This window comes from Euleptes europaea, chromosome 11 (genome assembly GCF_029931775.1).
Source record: "Euleptes europaea isolate rEulEur1 chromosome 11, rEulEur1.hap1, whole genome shotgun sequence".
Lineage (NCBI taxonomy): Eukaryota > Metazoa > Chordata > Lepidosauria > Squamata > Sphaerodactylidae > Euleptes > Euleptes europaea.
Genome location: NC_079322.1, coordinates 10,831,807 through 10,848,641, shown reverse-complemented (window position 1 = coordinate 10,848,641; position 16,835 = coordinate 10,831,807). Strand labels below are relative to the sequence as shown.

At 47.6% G+C, this 16,835-nt stretch overlaps 1 protein-coding gene across 1 annotated transcript in view; it reads right to left on the bottom strand.

Moving 5' to 3' along the window:
• The window catches only part of GRB10 (growth factor receptor bound protein 10), a 203,816-nt gene extending 187,200 nt beyond the window's left edge, over nt 1-16,616 (bottom strand). The window contains exon 1 of the mRNA XM_056857419.1: nt 16,587-16,616. The gene's annotated coding sequence lies outside the window, so the exon portion shown is untranslated. The remainder of the gene's footprint in view (nt 1-16,586) is intronic.
• Between the last annotated feature and the right edge of the window lie 219 nt (nt 16,617-16,835).

The window sequence follows — 16,835 nt, the reverse complement described above, 5'->3', positions numbered from 1 at the left end:
TTTATTCTGTACATTCTGTCCAGTGACCCCCAACGCTCTGCTTGTGGGCAGTTATCATATACCCTTGACTGAACAACGGTACCCTCCTCCTATCTGGTCGTCTTCTTCCACCAAGCATGCACCTTCAGGAGGAACACACATGGAGTGGTGAGGGAAATAGGGGACACCCGCCTAGCCAGCCAGATCAGCCAAATCAACCCTGGCAACCCATGGGGTGACAGATGTCGCAGCCAGATCGCCCTCACATCCTTACAGAGAGCCCCCTAAGGTAGCACCTTAGGTTGGTGAGGGAAGGAGGGGAGATACTGTATTTCCTCAAACACTGTGCAGGTGTGTATCATTGCATGTGATTGTGGGAGAACTGAACGCTGGAAAAGATGGTTTTTCGCTTGTGGGCAGCGCCATAGCACCAGCTAATGTGTTTCCTGGTGCCCGTATTCATTTCCCCACAAAGGCAAGGGTCAATCCAGGCTTTCCTTCACCGCACTGGGCTTCAGAGGAACCCAAGAGGCATCACTTTCCCAGGGAAAGGCGAGAAAGGGCAGTAGAGAGAGCATGGGGGAATGAGATTCCTCTGGTTGGGGGGAGGCTCACTGCAGGCTCCTAGACTCGTGCTAACAGATCCCAGGGAGACCGTGGAAACCGTGGGCCCTGCTTCAGCTGCCCCCACCATCTGAGAGCCGGCGTGGTGTAGTGGTTAAGAGCGGTGGAGTCTGATCTGGAGAACCGGGTTTGATTCCCCACCCTTACACATGAAGCCCGCTGGGTGACCTTGGGCTAATCACATTCTCTCAGCCCCACCTACCTCACAGGGTGTCTGTTGTGGGGAGGGGAAGGGAAGGTGATTGTAAACCAGTTTGATCCTTCCTTAAGTGGTAGAGAAAGTCGGCATATAAAAACCAACTCTTCTTCTTCTGAGGCTAAACAGGAGGCAAACCCAGAATGGGCCTTCTTCCTCATGACAGTGGTCTCCCTCTATCAGTGCCTTTTGCCAGCAGGCGAAGACTTTTGTTTCGTCCGGCATACCCCCCACCCCCGTAATGATTATTGGCCCTCTTTCTAGTGTTGTATGTTTATGTGTTTTTAATTGAATTTTACAATTATATATATTTTTAAATTGCTTAGATGTTTTAATGTTTTTATGTTCACCGCCTTGTGGGCCCAGATGGGGTGCAAAGGCAGTATAAAAATGTTATAAATTAAATAACTTTTAAATATAAGCTGCCTGAACTTTTTTTTAAAAAACAGAATCTGATAAAAGATAACTACTCTCCACTTTGACCACCATGGACACAGAGGGAAGCCCACTCACACATTTCACAATGATACAGGACGCATCTGGGGTATTTCCAGACATCCCAGTTTTACTGGAATGGGTGCAACTCAACTTCAACCCGAGTAGGGAAGCCAGTTGGCAATACACTTGGAAAACAAGGAGAGGGAAGAGGCTCTCTGCCAAATTCCTGGCGATTTTTTTCCCTGTAGGAGAATGAACTTTTCCTAGATACCAAGCTGGAACAGGATAAGAGGTAGAATGGAAAGGAAAGAAGCATTTAAATGCACACACACTAGTGCCAGTTCTCTCGCCTTTCTCCTCCATGGAGCTAAGAACAGCATGCTTGGGGGGGGGGGGTTACCCAGCTCCCCCTACCAAAGTTTCCTAGGCAGGACCATGCAGAGAAGCCCAGCCATTTTTCAGACCTCCCATGCTCAGAAATATCCTTAGAAGACTATCACCACATCCCTCCTTGTTAAACAAAAGCATATAGAGCTTTGCTACCAAGTAGGGCGACCAACTTTGGTTTGGGAAATTCTTAGAGATTTGAGGATGGTGGGGTTTGGGAGGGACCTCAGGAGGGGCTTACTGGCATGGAGTCCTCCCTCCAGGGCAGCCATTTTCTCCAGGGGAACAGATCTCTCTAGTCTGGATATCAGTTGTAATTCCGGCAGATCTCCAGGCCCCACCTGGAGGCTGGCAACCCTACTGCCAAGGCCATAGCATAAGGGGAAAGTTTCAAGTCTGTTTAAGATCTCATGGAAGCTCACTCTAAAGCAGGGGTCCTCAAACTACGGCCCGCGGGCCAGATCCGGCCCCTGGAGGGCTTTTGTCCGGCCCTTGCCCCCCTCCCCAGAGCTTTTCTGGGCTTCCTGGCCGCGTGCGCCCAGCCGGAAGCCTCCCTCCTGCCCCAGTCGCCCCCTTCCCTGCTCCCTCTCCAGCCCAAAACCCCTTTTCCTGGGCGCACGAGGCGTCTTGCCGCCTCGCGTGCCGCCCAGTCGCCCCCTTCGCCCTCTCCCTTCCAGGCCCAAAACCCCCTTTCCTGGGCCCGGTCGCCCCCTTCTCTTCCGCAGCACGCCCCACCGGGAGACTTCTCCCATTGCCTAGCTTTGTGGCCTGGCTGGACCTTGCCTCCTTGAGCTCCATGCAGCTGAGCCTGGTCCTTCGGGCCCTCCATGATGCAGCCCAACGTGGCCCTGGCGTTCCTGTTTTGGCCGCAGTCGGGCAGCGTTCTCACGGCTCGGGGCTCTCTCTCCTCCCGGGGGTATCCTTGTGGCCTGGAGGTAATTGGAGGGGCCCTTGGGGGGGCTGGGCATATCTCCAGGGAGAAGAAGAAAAAGACTTGTGGCCATTTATGCACGGGAGGTTTTGCCTTGGATTTGCCACTCTCCAGATGCACATTTTCCCCACCCGAATTCTCAGAACTCAAAAGTAAGCTCCCCCCACCCCCGGGCAGAGTTTGGAGAATTCGGATGGGGAAAATGTGCACCTGGAGAGCTGCAAACCCAAGGCAAAACCTCCCGTGCATAAATGGCCTTGGTTTTTACATTCCAACTTTCTCTACCACTAAAGGGAGACTCAAATTTCCTTGCAATCCCGTTCCCATACCCTCCCACAACAGACGCCCTGTGAGGCAGGTGGGGCTGAGAGAGCTCTAACAGAGCTGTAACTTGCCCAAGGTCAGCCAGCTGGCTTCGTGTGTAGGGGTGGGGAAACCAACCAGGTTCACCAGATTAGCCTCCGCTTCTCACGTGGAGGAGTGGGGAATCAAATGCGGTTCTCTAAATCAGAGTCCCCACTCCAAACCACCACATTTGTAAGGCGCAGGCACTTGCCGCAGACACCAGCCTCTTTATTCCCCATTAACTCACCTCTGTGCGTGCGGAGAGGGCAAGGGGGGCCGGGGCAGGGGCGAGGCCGCGTCTGCCGAGGGAAGGCCGAGCCCCAGCCGGAGAGCAAAGGGGGAAGGTCCGGGCTTGGCGCCTCGGGGAATTTGTTCATATTTTTTTCAAACTATAGTCCGGCCCCCAACAGTGTTTGAGGGACAGTGAACTGGTCCCCTGTTTAAAAAGTTTGAGGACCCCTGCTCTAAAGGAAAAGAAAATAGCAACTTTTAAGAACATAAGATCACAACCTAAGAAGAGCCCTGCTGGATCAGACCAGCGGTCCATCTAGTCCAGTGGTTCCCAACCTTTTTTTGACCAGGGACCATTAGGACTTTTTTGTTTGGTGCAGGGACCCCAAGGTTCAAAATAAAAATTCAGAGAATTTGAAAATAAACTTTAATCATAACTGTTAGTTAAACATTAAACTTAGAATAATATTTGAATATATATTTTTATAATAGAGAACTTTTAATTGAAAATATTAGTTTATTATGGGTTTATAAGTTTGTTTCGCGGACCTTAATTTAGTTCTCGCAGACCCCTGGGGGTCCATGGACCCCTGGTTGGGAACCAGCGATCTAGTCCAACATCCTGTCTCACAGTGGCCAACCAATTCCTCTGCAAGTCCAACTACAAGGCACCGAGGCCAAGGCCTTCCCCTGGTGTTGCCTCGTGGCACTGGGATTCAGAGGTTTACTGCCTTTGAACGTGGAGGTTCAATTTAGTCACCCTGGCTAGGAGCCACTGATAGACCTCTCCTCCATGAATCTATCTAATCCCCTTTTAAAGTCATCCATTCCTGTGGCCAGCACGACATCCTTTGGCAGTGAATTCCACTCTTTTGAATTGTTTGCCTGCATCCTGCCGCTCAGCTCAAGATGAATGGGAAGCCTTCCTTCGGCCTCAGCTTGGCTAAGCAGGGTGCAAGCTATCATCTTCCTATGAACTTCCCTCGTAGCTCCTTGCTGTGACCAAACAGGGATTCCCAAAACCATATTGGCTCCTCCCACCGTTGTTTTGGCATACTAATCTCTTGTTGACATATATAAGCATTACCAAACATAGTCTCTCATTCTCACTTAGCCACACTCAAGAACGCTGAACCTTATCCTCGTACCATGCAGCTGTTTGTTTGCTTTTATTATGGATATTAAGCCAAATGGAACAGTAAAGCAACAAGAGAGAATTGCAAGCACAACCCTTTACTATCAGGAGCATAACCATTTCCTATATGACTACCCAGAATTCCCATTCAGTAGACATTGTCTGCCTAGCCCAATCTCCTCAGATCCCAGAAGCTAAGCAGGGTCTGCCCTGGCTAATTCTCAGATGGGAGACCACCAAGAAAGTCCAGGGCTGCTACGCAGAGGCGGATAATGGTGAACCACCTCTGGCCTTGAAACCTCTATGGGGTCACCTAAGTCGCTTGAGACTTGAAAGCACTTTCCACAACCAGATTCTGTCTGCATCAATAAATCCACATACTAAGTATGAACATGAAAGCAGTGGGAAAATTCAGTGTTCCTTGACTTTGTAGTTAAATAAAACAGCTCAAAGTCTTGGTTATTTATTTGGATTTTTGCCCCACCTCCAATCCCCGGCCAAAGCCAGGCTCAAGATGGTAAAAACATAATATCAAATAACATACACAAAATACAATAAAATGACAGTATAAATAAAAACAATTTAACAATTCCATAAAACATTATTCAGATAAGCAACAGATAAGGACTTCAAGGTCACCGTTAGCTTGCATCAGCAAGCCAGGTGATTCTTCAGCTAGAACCTTTCCTTGGGTTCTCTTTCCAGCCTAAACATGGAGCAGAGAGCAAGGAAAACCAAGTTGAAGGCCCAAGCTAGTACCTGCCAAGATTTGGCTCTAGGAGAAGGTCAACAAGTTGTTCATCTGCATCATACAAAGAATCTCCAATCACCACTCACAGCATTGAGGTGCAGATGGACCACCTAGTGTGTACGGCAACATGGAGCAGTAGAGAGAAAATTCCACAGAGGCAGTTTTAATTGGTCACTGTATAACAAAAAGTAGTTATGGACCAGAGTTCAGACCTGGGAGCTGAAGAGCCAGGAGAGATGGTTTCTGTGCATTCCTGTAGTCCTCATACATACATCACAGTAGGCAAGAGAGGCCATAGCACAAAGGACCACTGGCCAGTTTCTCATGGAACACCATTCATAAACCACAAGGCTTCCAGTAATAAAGTCAGCCCTCCCATGCCACATAAGGTAATTTTAAACAGATACACTTTGATCAGCCTTTGATCTAATGATGGCTCTCAATTTAAGCAAATCCAGGTGTCATATTTCAACAAGTCCAACCAGCACAAACACAGATGGGGGGGAGAATAACCGACAGGACTTAAACAATGAAACCACATGAATATAATGAAGTTCCCTTATAATGATGCACAGTAGCCATTTCTCTAGCCTGGTACTATCTACTCTGGCAGCAGGTCTTAGGGCTTCAAGGTCTCAGGGCTTTCCCAGCCCTGCAACCCAGATTCCTTGAGCTGGAGACCCAGGATTGAACCCAGAGGGGATGTGGCTCGGCGGCCGAGCATCTGCTTTACATGCCGAAGGTCCAAGGTTCAGGTCCCAGCATCTGCAGCTGAAAGGATCAGGCAGTAGGCGATGAGAAAGACTTCCAGCTGAGACCCTGGAGAGCCATTGCCAGCCAAGGAGATAATGCTAACCTTGATAGACGAAGAGTCCGATTCAGTAGAAGGCAGCTCCATGGGTTCATGAAGAGTGCAGTCTACCACTGACTAAGGGCCTCCTCTTGCAAACTATGCAGTCAGCACATCTGACTTCCAACCATGAATGTCTAGTCTGCCAACATGCCTGTTCTAAGAGCTGTTTTCCTGCCCCCCTGTTTAAACTATAGAAGTTGCAAGATGCCATGGCTCACTCTCTTCCAACTATACTGCATGAATGTATTAAGCAAGCAACTAATGTTTACTGTAATGGATCAGCTAACTTTCAACAAAGTCCCCGACAGCTTCTCGCAAGCAGAGCTTAAATTTAAAAAAAAATCAAACTTTGGCCAATTTTTTTTATTATTTAGGAATGTTCATGTCTGGTTTCACTAAAAATTATTTTCCAGAATTCTTATAAAAGGGTTCCTGAGATTTGTAATTACTACAAATAAATCCAAACACACCCTACCAAGTAATCTTTATAATAAATTAATTTTAGAAGACTGAAGTGTTCTAAAGAAAAGCCAAAATGATACAAAGATCAAATGCCAAGAGAAAAAAAGAAACAGCTAAAGAAATTCAAGAAATCTATTGTAGGCAAGGTTCTCTCCCATACAATCAACAACAGTTCTTGGTGTGTGTGTTAATTTTTTTTAAATAAAAACTAGCCAGCAAGAAGCAGATTCTTCTTCCCAGCCACCCTCTCTCATTCTATAGAGGTGTAGAGTTCAAGTTTTAAGGATTTGGGGCAGCCAAAGAACCCGAGATCTACTGTTTTCAACAAAGTGAGAGAACATTTCTATTTGTACTTTCAACAGTACCCTGACCACATGGGAATCAGATATCCCAGAATAGCTTCTGAACAATTGGGAACCACATGATCAGTCTATACTACTCGGTCATTTAAACTTTACCCTAGCTGCATGGGAAGTGCTCACAGAAAACTGGCTCCCATGTAGTTTAAGGAGCCTCACAACATACGCAGATTGGTCGGGCAAGAAGCCAGATGATCTCAAATGTGCAGTCACCCAGCCTCTGTTTATATACACAGACTGATTCACCAGCTACTTATGACACATGGTGAACCTTGCCAGGAAGAGAGAGAGAGAGAGAGCACAGGTTGTGAACAAATTTGTCTCTTGGGTGATTCAGAAACCTTGATGGCATCTGAAGACCCTCTCAGATAAGCTTTAAGCCTGGACAAATGACCAACAGTACTTGAGACCTGGGCTAGCTACCATGCCAAGGGAAAACACAACACGGCATCCCTATCCTCAAATTCTTTAGGATCAAAGGGGCAGGGCATATTCCATCAGCTCTAAAACTTTACTCAGCCAAATCCTTAGCTCAGCTTAGTTACAGGTTCCAATTAGGATTCGCTACCAACTATGTGGCTCTGGAAAGGGTCCAATCAGGCTTCCTCAGAGCACTATTTAAAGTACCTAAGTGTATATACTAAGACAGGAGGCTGGTTTGTTTAAGGTCGAAACAAAGATTTGGCAAATCTCCATCAATTATTGGCTGAGAGTTCATTTAAATCACAATTGATGACTCCCTCCCCTATTAGCAGCGGTTCCATACCCAAGATAGTCATCCAGAATAATCACTAAACTACACACGATTGGATTAGACCCTGAACATTTCCTGGAGTCAGGCTTGAGTTAGGCAAAATCATTGGTCCATTAACGCCTTGTGGATATCGAAAGTCAATCCGATTTTTCCACTATTGCCAAAATCTTACAGTGTATTGAAACCTCGTGTTAGATCCGCTGCAGCCCCATATCTGTCGACCATCACCTACACTAAATATAGATGGGCTTTCTCAAGAGCACATTTTGATGCTATGCCATCTGCTGTGTTAGAAGGAAGGTTTCGACATTTACCTTTGGAGCAACACCGTTGCCCATGTTCAGCCAATGTGGTCGAAACAATATCACGCATAATTTTGCAGTGTAAATTTTATACTGATATAAGAACTAGTATCATCTCTCCTCTGTTAGCTCGTCTTGAGCAAACAAGTTATTACCCGAGGTCTACAGAGCTAGCTCAGATTAGATACCTGCTGGAAGATAAGGAGGCTCATGTGTCGTATGCTGTGGCAAAATTTTGTCATTTGGCCATTAAGAAAAGAAACGATTTAGTAAGAAAGAAGGACGGTTAATAACCTTTTCTATAAAGTAAAATCATGTGCTGAAGTGAAGGTTTACATAATTTATCTACAGCAGACTCAGGTTTGCTGTATAGGTCTCTTATATTTAACTAGGTACCTGTTTGGTTACGGATGCACATAATGTTTACTTTTATGGTAGTTTATGTAATTTTTTTAGCGTGAATTATTGATTGCATTTTATATAAGCGTCAGTTTAAGACTGTATTTTATACATGTGCTGGTCTATGACTGTAACAATAATAAACTAAACAAAACGGCATCCTACTTATGAGTCCAGAGGGATTCCCAGTAGCAGGACAATAAGGTGGCCCCCGTTGAAGACTCGGTCGATCTTTAGAATACAGAAATAGCCCAAGCCATTGATACAATTGCTCCTAAATGCCCTCTTCCACCCCACGGAAGCATTTTTTACTACTTTGCTTTTTGACATACTTCTTTGCTTTTTGACATCCTTAAGGCAATGAAGAAGGTCTATAGAAAAGCTAGAACATGTACGGGACAATTCAAAGCAAATATCACTGGACACGAATGAGGGGCAACAAGAGATGGATTGACTCAATAAAGGAAGCCACAGCCTTCAATTTGCAAGGTCTGAGCAAGGCTGTCAAAGATAGGACATTTTGGAGGACTTTCATTCATAGGGTCGCCATGAGTCGGAAGCGACTTGATGGCACTTAACACACACACACGAATGAGGGGACATCTTATCTCTGCTGTGCAGCAGCAACCTGCTTGTACTGTCCCCACCATCAATGTGTCTCTACAGTGCCATCCAGCTGAGATACTCCAAGTCATGGAAGTCATACTCCCCAATTATATTAGTTCAGAAAATAAAGGCTCACTGCAACTTTAAAGTTAAAAATCGCTCCTGTCCATTATGACTTGGATGCCACTAGTTTAACAGTTCACTCTCAGAACATTATCCAAATTTAATCTGGCCACATTTGCTTGAATAAGTTTCTGTTGGCAAGGCCCCAGAAAGCAGACCAAGTTGCTTGGAATTACTAAACTCCAATTGCTCAGATCCTATTTGGCAGACTGGTTTCAAGATGTTGCTGGCAAAGCTCTACGGCAGAGGTTCCCAAACTGTGCTCCACGAAACATCTCCTAGTGCTCCATGAGAAGACTGGAAAGAAAAATACTACTGTCATTCAGTTTAGTATATAGGTGCTAGGTGAAAATTAGTGCTCCATGACTAATTTCTCTCCTGAAAAGTGCTCCATGACTCAAAAAATTTGGGAACCTCTGCTCCACGGCATCTTTGCAAACTGGGTTCCATCCTGTGCCCCCCACCCAGCCCAACACAGTTAGACACAAGCATTGCAACCGGATTCTATTGATTTGTAGCAAAGTGTTCACTATGTCCAACTATACTTCTTGGGAACAGAGTTGTACAAGTGGGTGGATATTCTAAACAAGTGTTCAGAAATAATTAATTGGATGGATGAAGAACAGCAAAGTGAAGTGTAATCGAGAGACAAGACAGAGGAGCTTCCCACATTATACACAGGCAAACAGGGAGTGATGTGGATATCCCAGGAAAAGGAGCATTGGAAAACATGCCCCACATCTTTGGCCAAAGAACAAACATGTGCTTCTTGCACATGGTTCAAAAATACAGGTTCTCACATCCTTTTTGCAGGGAAATGCCATAAACATGCAGCTCATATGTCTTACTGTGTGGGGGGGATGCAGAACCCCCCAAATTTGGCCACTACATATTAAGCATGAGTCACTCATACTCCCTTCACTGGCAGCATTTTGCAAACACCCCAAGAAAAAGGTATTCCCTCCAAGATCTATGTAAACCAACCACTTACAGCTTTATAAGGACGTGAGTATCATTCAGATTCATTTCAGATATGCTCATCATAGTAGCCAGACACTCTGCCAAGACAATATGTGCCATCTTGTTATAGTCAGAGACAATCTCACCAAAAAGACTGCACTGGTATGGTATACTCTGACCTGGATGGCCCAGGCTAGCCTGAACTCATCAGATCTTGGAAGAGATGCTGGATTGGCCCTGGTTAGTACCAGGATGGAGACCACTGAAGAAGTCTAGGGTCTCTATGCAGAGGAGAACCACCGCTGTTCATCTCTTGCCTAGAAAACCCTACAGGGTTGCCATAATTTGGCTGCGACTAGACAGTACTTTCTACCATCATTTAGGTATACAAGAGGTATGAATTCTGGTGGCCATATCTCATTCAGAGATAATGAAAACCAAACCAAAGCAACCAGGCTCAAAAGTACCTCAAGGCTTTGGGCCTCTGCTGGAGAGGAGAGGAAAAGAAGAGTTGGTTTTTATATGCCAACTTTCTCTACCTTTTAAGGAGAATCAAACCGGCTTACAATCTCCTTCCCTCTCCCCACAACAGACACCTTGTGAGCTAGGTGGGCCTGAGAGAATTGTGACTAGCCCAAGGTCACCCAGCTGGCTTCACGTGGAGTGGGGAAACCAACCCGGTTCTCCAGATTAGAGTCTGCGCTCTTAACCACTACACCACACTGGCTTTTCAGAACAAGTTCAAATACAAAGGCCTGCCAACCACCACTATAATGTTATCACCCTCTTCCAGTCTTCAAGACCTCGTCCTCGTAAAAGCAAGACATCAACGTGGGCCTCAAGGTGCTGACACCTCACTCCCAATTACTACACCACCTGGCTTCATATGGATGCCAACAGACAAGCTCCCCCTCTGGAAAATAAAATAAAGAAAAATAATAATGCCCCTCTGAACCTTTCCAGGAAAAACAATCAAGCTAATTTTTTGCCCACGTGAACAGTCCCCCAACACCATTTCGCAAAATAACAAAATTTGTTTTCATGTTGCCCATGCACATCAGTAAAGCGTAGCTACAACTCCATTCAAGCGATGAAATAATACATAAAATCGGATTCAATATGAGTTCCTGGAAACACTGAGGTCTAGAAAGCTAGCTCAGATCTACACTATCAGATGTTAGGCACTGGCATCAATGCATGGCCCAGGATGGGAGGTGTGCCCAAGCAGACGCCAGTTCAGAGCTGACCTCAGTGAGCTCACCTGGCAGGGCCCGGCCGGGCTACATTTCCTTCAGCTTCTCATCTACAGCACTGGAGGATTCTGAACTGCGAAGTGCAGAGATAATGCAGCCAGAGCACTTTGAACATTAGAGTGCTATACAAACGCTAAGGATGGTTATTAATGGAGCATTAGCAGACCCCCCCTACCCCCCCTTTCTCTTCTTGAGCCACTTGATCAGGCCACACTCAAGTTCTACTTGAAAATTTCTCCCTATAAAAGCTGCAACAACGGAGTTTTAAGACTACGATGGATTTTAAGAGGCCGCCCCCGCTAGATTACAAATATGCCATTAGAACCCTTACGAAACCTAAACATCACTGCAGAAGCCTACAGAAAAATTGCACCATGCACTGTAATGCAAGCTTCCTTCCCCTTCCAAAAGGTTCATCATAAGAAATCATTTAAGTTCTTCTTTTCAACCATGCTGTTCTCTTTTTTTTCCCTTTGCAAGAAAATTTCCACTTCTTTTTTTTTTTTTTTTTAAAGAGTCAGTCCTACTAACTCCCTCCTTCTAATCCCAGGATTAGCCTCGCTGTCCTCCTTGGTACCTTTTCAAGTGCTATAAAATGCAACTAGTCCATGAACACAGGGAACCTTTAATGCTATATTTACAGTTGAAAAATCTGACTTGGTCACCTTAGAAAAATGGAGGGAGGGGAAATAAAGAGACCCAAAAACAGTTAAATCGAAGCTTCAAACCCTGCCCCCTCCATCATTTTCTAATACAACAATGTTCCAAATATTTTAGAGCTACTCTAATATAACTCTGCTCTTTCAATTTCACAACTATACAGAAGGTCACTGACCAAGTAAAGAACAGAGACACAACTCTGTAACTGGGAAAGCGCCAGATCTCCCTGGAAGTTTCAGGGGTTGCTCTAGGAGAAAATTAGGACTGGCAAACTACCCTACCAATCGCCTCCTATAATGCAGAAAAACGTACTCGAGGACATACTGAAATCCGGCAGCATGGTGTAGTGGTTAAGAGCGGTGGACCCTAATCTGGAGAACCAGGCTTGATTCCCCACCCCTACACGTGAAACCAGTTGGGTGACCTTGGGCTAGTCACAGTTCTCTCTGAACTCTCTCAGCCCCACCTGCCTCACAGGGTGTCTATTGTGGGGAAGGGAAGGTGATTGTAAGTTGGATTGATTTTCCTTAAAAGGTAGAGAAAGTCGGCATAGAAAAACCAACTCTTCTTCTTCTGCACTTGCTTTGTAAGCAGGTCCCCAAAAGTAAAGTGACTCTACACTGCTTTACCTTTCCCCATAAAGAAACTGCAAGAATCTCACATCAGTTAACACTGACCAAGCTGGTATTTTGTGTTTCGCACATGAAGTTGTGAAGCTGCCTTATACTAAAGCAGACCATTGGTCCATCAAGGTCAATATTGTCTACTCAGACTGGCAGCAGCTCTCCAGGGTCTCAGGGGGAGGTCTTTCACATCACCTACTGCCTGGGCCTTTCCAACTGGAGTTGCCAGGGATTGAAACTGGGACCCTGTGCATGCAAAGCCGAGACTCTCCCACTGAGCCACAGCCCCTCCCTCTTTTTCATTTTTTAGTATTGTTGGGCAACAAGGGAATATTTCATGACCCCATCTAGCCTTGTGACCCACCGGGAGAGAATCACCACCCAACCTAGGTCCTGACCCACAGCACTGAGAACTGCTGCTCACAGGTGCACTCTCCATTCACACAAAGACACAGCAAGCACAGCTTGTGAGTTTAGCGCACAACTGAGAATACACCCCAGAAGACTGTCACTGAAGAATAGTTTTTATATCCCTTCAAGGAGTCTCAAAGCGGCTTACAATCTCCTTCCCTTCTTCTCCCCACAACAGACACCTTGTGAGGTAGGTGGGGATGAGAGAGTTCTGCGAGAACTGTGACTAGCCCAAGGTCACCCAGCAGGATTCATGTGTAGGAGTGGGGAATCAAACCTGGTTGTCCAGATTAGGGTCCACCACTCTTAACCACTACTCCACACTGGCTCTGTGTACGCATTGGCAGCCAAGAAGATTCATGCTAAATTCTCGCCCTGATGCAATCTATGTTATGCTAGACCATGACAATGCTGGTCCTGACAATTTAAAAACTGTTTTCAATCTTGCTATGTTTTCTTTTATGTTATATTTATTACTCCATGGACAAAGTTGTTTTTGTTAAAGTGTTAGGACCTTTGGCCTTACACAATAAATTTTACCTACCTACCTGTACCCCAGAAGTCCAGGCAGAAAACGTTGCCCAAATCTTGACACTCAGGGCAGCTATAGCTGTGGACTCTGTATTTTTTTTAACACTGTGTATTTCCCCAACAAAAGAGTCTAACATGTTTAAAATAAGTGATGGTGCAGCCAGCCACTGAAACAGTGTGGTGCCATAAAATAAAACTTCACACCAACCTCTAGATGGGCCTGTGGTTCAACAGCAGGAAGAAAAACGTGGCCCAGATCCAGCTGAAGTTGCATTTGTGTTACCGAGGAAGGAAGGAAATTAATCGTATGCTTCCCCCCCCAAATCAGAATCAATGCAGAGAGACTGCAAGCAACAATCCGCTGAACATGTACGTAAGACCTATTGAACAAAGTTAATTTTTATGCCATTTATTATGCTGAACAATGCAAGGCTTATTTCTAAGTAAACACCCAGAGGTCCAAGATGAAAATGACAACTCCGGAAGAAAAGGGCATGGTCTAGCTTTCAAGACAATCAACTGCTCCTACTTTGCAAGAAAGACATATACGCTCTGAAAATTATCAATCCAACAGGAAAAGATGTAAAGGTAAACAATTACCGTACCATCAGCTACACTGCCAATACTAAGAGAAAGGGAACCAAATAATCCGCTTGACCCAAGAAGTTACCGTTCAACATGGAGCAAAAATTCACAGAAGTTAGACTTCAGGTCTATCTGCCATCCCCAGTTAATATTGCCCACAAAGGAGACGTGGAGAGAAGAGGCAGACGCCTACAAAAGGCGATATCCTTCTGTAAATAATTCCTGCCTCTCCACAAGAACAGGTAACAGTTTTCAGCAGAAGCATCCGAAACAGTCTGAAGAACGGAAGCCAGAGAGGCTTGCTCGATGCAGGTCCGCCAAACAGCTCTGCAATGCCCTTTTTTACCTCTGCCCCAGAAAGAGGTTCTCAGAATAAGAAGGGAATACAGTCCTCTGCCGCTGACCTCTCTCCACCCTGCTCTGGCACCACCAGCAGTTTGCAAACTTTCTGAAGCGAGTCCCGCAATTAAACTTTGGGGAGCCGTTTGCCAAGTAAATGCCACCCTATGTTGCCCTCCCCAACTTAAACCATGAGAATCCCGCATCAGCTGGCACAGAACAAGTATTGTGTTTTTGGTATTTATAAAGACGTAGCCGCACCACAAAATATATATTGCAAAACAAAAACAGGCTGTATTTGCTCCTCAGTCACACATGACGTGCAAAGGCAACGCCAAATTTGCTATCCTGCCCCACAAATGTACACATGAAGCTGCTTTATACTGAATCAGACCACTGGTCATTTAGGTCTGTATTGTCTTCTTGGAATGGCAGCAGCTGCCCAGGGTCTCTGATGGAGGTCTTTCACATCACCTGATCCTTTTAACTGAAGATGCCTGGGATCGAACCTGGGCCTTGTGCCTGCCTTACCACTGAGCCACCACCCCTCCCTCCTCATGACATCAAAAGCCACCCGCCTGAGCATCATGATACATTTGGAGTCCTGACCCAAAGTTTGAAAACCCTTTCGAATAAACCAAGTCGTCTGGACATCCGAAGACTAAGGTGGCAAGCCTAAGCACACTTACTGGGGAGTTTGTTCCCACTGAACGCAATGGGATTTACAGCCAAGTAGAAGAAGAAAAAGAAGAGGTGGTTTCAAGTACCTCTCGCTTAGGTTGGCTTGTGCTGGGAGAACTTCCCAGAAGGTTATTGCTTTTGTCATTAGATTGTGTGTGTAAAGTCGCAGCCGACTTATGGCGACCCCTTATGGGGTTTTCATGGCAAGAGACTCACAGAGGTGGTTTGCCAGTGCCTTCCTCTGCACAGCAACCCTGGTCTTCCTTGGTGGTCTCCCATCCCAATACTAACCAGGGCTGACCCTGCTCAGCTTCTGAGATCTGATGAGATCAGGCTAGCCTGGGCCATCCAGGTGAGGGCTCCCCCCGCCCATAGTCTCCTCTAAATAAAACAGATGTTGACAGGTGATTTGGCATTGCCTGCCTCTGTGTAGCTACCCTGGACTTCCTTGGTGGTCTCCCATCCAAATCCTAACCAGGGCCGACCCCGCTTAGCTTCTGAGATCTGATGAGATCAGGCTAGCCTGGGCCGTCCAGGTCAGGGCTGTCATTAGATTATTCAGTATTAAATGAGGCCAACGATATTAAATAAGAAGAAGGAGAAGAAGAAGAGTTGGTTTTTATATGCCAACTTTCTCTACCACTTAAGGAAGAGGGGAGGGGCTGTGGCTCAGTGGTAGAGCCTCTGCTTGGCATGCAGAAGGTCCCCGGTTCAATCCCCGGCATCTCCAGTTCAAGGGAGTAGGCAAGTAGGTGATGTGAAAGACCTCTGCCGGAGACCCTGGAGAGCCGCTGCCAGTCTTGAGTAGACAATACTGACTTTGATGAACCAAGGGTCTGATTCAGTATAAGGCAGCTTCAAGAATCAAACCGGCTTACAACCACCTTCCCCACCGCAGACGCCCTGGGAGGGAGGTGGGGCCGAGAGAGCTGCGACGAGCCCAAGGTGACCCAGCTGGCTCCGTGCGCAGGAGCCGGGAAACCAACCCAGTTCCCCGGACCTTGCAAAAGCAAGGGGCAGAAAGCGGACTGCGGCCACCTCTGCCCGCCGGCACCGTTCTCGGCACCCTTCCCAGCGCGTCTCTCCCGCAGGGCCGGCAGGTTCGATCCCCCGCCGCCCTTCTCGCCTCCTCGCCCCAGACTGCGCGGCTCCCGCAAGGCAAGGCAAGGCAAGGCGAGGGGGGGGGGAGAAAAGCGCGTCGTCGTCGTCGGGGCCGGCCCCCCCCCCCCACCCCACGATTGATTGGCAGAGGCGGGCAAGCCCCTCGGCCGCAGCTCCTTGGCGGGGAGGGAGAGAGGGGGGGAGGGAGAGAGGCAGGAAGCGCGGCTCCACCCTGGGCCGATGATGCAATGGGGAAAGGGCAGCCGGGCGCCCCCCCCCCCCCGCTTTGCAAAAGCGAAGGGGGGGGGAAAGCCCAGCCCCCGGCCGACTCCCCGGGGAGCGAGCTCAAGCGCTTTCCGGACCTCCTCCGGGGCTCTGCGCGCACCCACAAGTCCCGCAAAACTTCTCCGCCTTTCCGCCTGCCGCCGCCCGCCTGGGGGGGGGAGGGGGGGCGGATCTTTGCAACGTGCTGGCCCGAGCAGCGCGGGGAGGGAGGGAGGGAGGGAGGCCCCGATCCAGCGCGCGCGCACGCACGCACACACCCCCACCCTCCCCCGCCTTCCTCACCTGCAAGCTCCAGCGCGTCGCCCTCGTGGCCGGCCCTGCCCTTCCGCCGCGGGAGAGGGGAGGAGGGGAGGACGCCCCCCTCCGCCTTCCTCCTCTTCCTCCTCCTCCTCCTCTTCGTCCTCCTGCTTCTCGACTCGCGCGGGACTCAGCAAGTTGCGGGCCGGCAGAACCGGGACAAGGGGCGGGGGGGGGGGAGAGACCCTCCCCGCGTGCAACTGGGGGCCACGCCAAAAATTAAAGCTGGAAAAG